Source organism: Sinocyclocheilus grahami, unplaced genomic scaffold, assembly GCF_001515645.1.
Source record: "Sinocyclocheilus grahami isolate Dianchi unplaced genomic scaffold, SAMN03320097.WGS_v1.1 scaffold74.1, whole genome shotgun sequence".
NCBI classification, from domain to species: domain Eukaryota; kingdom Metazoa; phylum Chordata; class Actinopteri; order Cypriniformes; family Cyprinidae; genus Sinocyclocheilus; species Sinocyclocheilus grahami.
The window spans coordinates 794,461-799,532 of NW_015505253.1; the positions used below are offsets into that span (position 1 = coordinate 794,461).

At 42.1% G+C, this 5,072-nt stretch overlaps 1 pseudogene; it reads right to left on the reverse strand.

The window, feature by feature from the left end:
• LOC107585773 (B-cell receptor CD22-like) overlaps positions 1 to 5,072 on the reverse strand; it is a 28,301-nt pseudogene that overhangs the window by 4,224 nt on the left and 19,005 nt on the right.

The window sequence follows — 5,072 nt, forward strand, 5'->3', positions numbered from 1 at the left end:
ATATTAGAATGATTTCTGAAGAATCACGTGACACTAAAGACTGCGTTAAATGATGCTGAAAATTCATTTTTAAAAGAGACTTATTTCAAAAACATTATACAAATTAATGATTCCAAAACTATTACTGGTAATATATACTTTTCTAAATCAGACTTTTTTTGGGTTGTCTCCATCTGAGTCTGTTCATTCTTCATTACAGGTTGTTGTGCAGCTCTCTTACCACTGAAATAAAGGAGGAACAAGACAGATGGAATAACAAGACACACTAAATGAGAAAGTGATGTGTAGCTTACGAGAGAGATCCTTACCAGCGTCTTCTCACAACACACACACCAATGCAGACTAAAACAACTGCAACAGCTGATGCAACAGCAATGTATATTATGCCTGTTAAAAAAACAACCAAACAATAAAGATTGCATTAAAACAAATATAGTGTTTTTAAAAGACCGAATATGAAGTCTTACCATTTTGAGGTGCTTCCAAAGTTATGGAAGAGCTCCCCAGACTGTTATTGGCAAAACACTGGATAATCTCAGGGAAACCCAGCCAACCCTGTAAGGTGAATATGGTAAGAGACTCATTTTGTTTAATGCTGGTGCTGGAGGAGGCTTTCGAGGAATCTGGACCAAACCACTTGACTTCACTGGGAGGGTTGGAGTCCACAATACAGACACACGCCGACAAAATCTTAGACTGGCAAGAAGATTCACTTTTAATCTCAGGAGGATCTAGACAGACAGATATCATACATTATAAACAATTATCTTCTTTCACTAAAAATACCAGTTTAAACTGTTGAACCGATGCCTTACACAATATATTAAGTTTCTGTGGACCAGAACTGTTTTTTCCCTCTGTGTTAATGGCTGTACAGGAAATGGCCTCAGTATGTCGAGATACTCTCTCCAGTTTGTAAGTGGGGTTCTCTGCTAACCTCTTCCCATTTGAGCTGAACCACTGGAAGCTGTTTGCAGGAGGATTGCTGTTACTGGAGCAGGTCAGTTCCACAGAGTCATTCTCCTTCACTGAGGATTTAGTGACCACGTTTACGTTATATGGAGGATCTGATTGAGACAAAATGTTGATACAATGCTGTTTATGATGTCTGTTCAACAGTCTGATCAGTTTAACTTTCTATCAAACATTCAGTTCATTTAATAGATGCTTTTATTCAAACCAACTTAAATTCGTATTCTACCATGGTTTTCAACTGGGGGGCTCTGCAAACTTTCAGTTTGGCCACAGGATCACAAAAAAAATGATTGAAAATACTATATTATTTTTAATATAATTAATATATTAAAGGGGTCATATGATGCGATTTCAAGTTTTTCTTTCTCTTTGGAGTGTTACAAGCTGTTCGTGAATAGATAAGATCCCTAAAGTTGCAAAGACTAAAATCTCAAACCCAAAGAGGTATTCTTTATAAAAGTTAAGACTGGTCCACGCCCTCGTTCAAACACGCCCCCACATGTCTACGTAACTGTGTGGGAAAATTTGCATAACACCGCCCAAATGTTAACGCAAAGAAAGAAGGCGGAACTTTGATTCTCGCTGTAGTATTGTTGCTGCCGTTGCCATGTCGTGGAGACGCTGTGTGTTTCGTTGTGAAAACGAAACTACTTTGTTTGGTCTTCCAAAAGAGGACACAACTAGAAATCAGTGGTTAAGTTGTATTTACAACACTGTTCCAGAACAGTTCAAACCAAATATTCAGATGTGTGCAACGCATTTTACGGAGGATGAGGACTGTTTCCTGGGAGAGTAGCCTACAATGCCGGTGTTCTGACAAATAATGCTGACTCACAGCCTGTAAGTAATTTTCATATTTAAAGGATTTGCCACTGATGATTCAAACGCGAATTTTGAGCAGTGTAGTGTAGCGCTTGTTGTTTGCCATTTCTCCGATCACAAATGCAGACATGGTTTTATGTTTACGCGGTGCGATGCAACGCAATGCGTAAAAAGACGGTATATGTCAGTAGGCTTGTTTGAGATGCAGTGAGGGGAGGAGTGAAATAAGTGCAGGCAAGACGGACAGTTCTGAGCTCTCGAAGTGTAACAAGTGGAGCATATACCAACGAGATCAAAGGCAGATATCGCGTTATTCACACTCATGTGCTTCGTTGCTTATAAACATGATATAATTTCAGTTCTTTTGCTTTTATGTGAAAATAAATATGATGAACAAGACACTCAAAGGGCTTGCTAATTAATTCCATACGAAAGGTGTATTTATCATCCATTTTTACATATATTTCAGATTTTTATAGAAATATGCCAACAATCACATATCTCACACAGAGATCGCACTGTCATAGTGTTCGGGAACATTCATGCATAATTTAAATACATAATCACGTGAAATCAGATAAAAAAAACAAAATCTCTTAGAAGAGAACGCAACATCACGGTTGTCTGAACCATTGAGCATTAAGCTGTGTCATCAGTCAATCGTTTCCCATCATGCTTTTGATCAGCGCAGTCGGTGGAGAGCAACTGCGCTCGACTGCACAATCCGACACAGCTGCTTCGCCGTCGCAAGTTTTTTGGCACACGTCAGCATGACATCAGACCAAGTCAGACGTAACGCAGACACTTTTCTAACCGGCATGCATCTCGCGGTGATCACCGGTGATTGGTTCTGTGCAGATTTTGCTCATCTCAAACAAGTCTATTATAATCAGTAATTATGTCCCCACTGAATGCTACAAATGCTTCGTTTGTAATGGGTTTAATTGGTTTTGTCTCGTCACACTGGGACACGGCATTACAATATGGTACGGGGCGTAACATTTCCGTCACACGCTTGAGGTATTCGGCCAATCACAATGCACTGGATAGCTGGCCAATCAAATCACACCTCGCTTTTCAGAACGATGAGCTTTGTAAAAATCGACGCATTTCAGAAAGGCGGGGCATAGAGGAGAAACAGTCCTCTTTCTTGTTTCGTGTTTTTTTTTTACATTAAACCGCATAAACACATTTCATTACACCAAATACACAAAATATTGTTCTTTTTTAGCAACGTCATATGACCACTTTAAGAAAATCGTATTTAAATAGATTTAAACATAAAATAAATAAAATAAAAATAAAAAACACAGTTCTTGAAACATCTGAAATCACCAAATGAATTGTGGTTAATTAATATACTTTATTTTTCTTTAACTTAAAAAGTTTGAAAGCAAGCATATTTTTCATAATTACTACATACATACTAAACATGACATATCTTTTATAGGACACCTCTGACTATTGTGTTGGACAATGGGGGCTTTAGAGTCAAAAAGGTTTTAAATCACAGTCCTAAAATCATTAACAGCTAACAAGTAAAGATTTGAATTAGCATCTAATTCATTTATTTGTTTTTAACTCACATAGCGGGCTTACATTTAACTTTGAGTGTTTTGTAGCCTGTCACTGTCTTCCCTTTAAACTCTGCAGAGCAGCTGAGGCGTTTATTGTGGTCTTCTCTAGAAGGAGTGAAGGTCAGGCTGTAAGATGTAAGCTTCCATTGACCATGATTTTGTGGCTGTGATGGACTTGAATGTGAGCCATCATGGCTCCAGGAGACACGAGGCAGGTCTGACGGACAGGAATGAGACACGGCACAGGTAGCAGTCACCAGTTTCCCTGATGTCACTTCCTCTTCCACAGAGACGGTAGGATTCTCTGGTGTTTCTGGTGAAGACACAAATTGTTGACACAATATAATTGTTTCTGTGTAATGCTTACTGCCTCTGATGTCTCTATTTCAGTATCGGCCCTTATCGACTCCGGGTCAGCAGGAAACTTTATCTCCAGAAACCTCTGCCGCCAGCTCAAGTTACAAGCTACCGCCACTGAAACTGTCTACCAGGTCCATTTGATAACTGGGAAACCACTATGTCGCCGACATGTAAGATATCGTGTGGGCCCCATCAATCTTCGGCTGGGTCAACTTCATACGGAAGACATTCATCTTCTGGTTCTGGAGGGGTCTACGGCGGACATCATCTTAGGGCGCCCATGGTTGGTAAAGCACAATCCCATTCTGCCCTGGAAGATGGGAGAAGTGGTGAAGTGGGGCAAGGATTGCTTCCCAGTCTGCTTCCCCGTGACTCCATCACCAGCCAAGAAACTCATGGAGGTCCTTCCCGTGAATTCAACCTCCGTTGAAAGTCCCCTAGAGAAGCAATCCATAGATATTCCAGCCTGCTATGCCCCCTTCCACAACGGGTTTTGCCCTAAACAAGCCTCCCGCTTACCACCACATCGGCCATGGGACTGTGCCATAGATCTCATTCCGGGTGAGCCAGTGCCTCGGGGAAAAATCTATTCACTGTCGCTTCCTGAAGAGAAGGCCATGGAGGACTACATCAAGGAGGCGCTGGGTCAAGGTTACATCCATCCATCTAACTCCCCTGCTGCATCAAGTTTCTTCTTCGTGGTCAAGAAGGACGGAGGCTTGAGGCCCTGTATAGATTACCGAGCATTAAACATTATCACCATCAGATTCCGATATCCTCTTCCCTAATGCCCTGGAAAATCACAGAGGGGCGACCGTTTTCACCAAGTTGGACCTCCGCAGTGCCTACAACCTCATCCGGATACGTGAGGGAGATGAAAGGAAGACTGCCTTTGTGACCCCTGCTGGCCACTACGAGTATCTGGTCATGCCCTATGGACTTGCTAACGCCCCCTCCGTATTCCAGGATTTTATGCATGAGGTGCTCCGGGATTTTCTCCACCAATTCGTTATTGTCTACATAGATGACATCCTCATCTACTCCCGGAGCCAGGCCGAACATCGCCAGCACATTGCGGAGGTCCTCCAATGCCTGAGAGAGCACCACCTATTCCTCAAGGCTGAAAAGTGCACCTTCCACCAACCCACGGTGCAGTTCCTGGGGTATAACCTTGATCGTACTGGTATCCAGATGGACGAGGGGAAGGTGGAAGCTATAACCTCCTGGCCAGAACCCACCACCATTAAGGAGCTCCAACGATTCCTTGGATTTGCCAACTTTTACCGTCGCTTCATTCTCAGCTATAGCAAGATCACCAGCCCCCTCACCAACTTACTC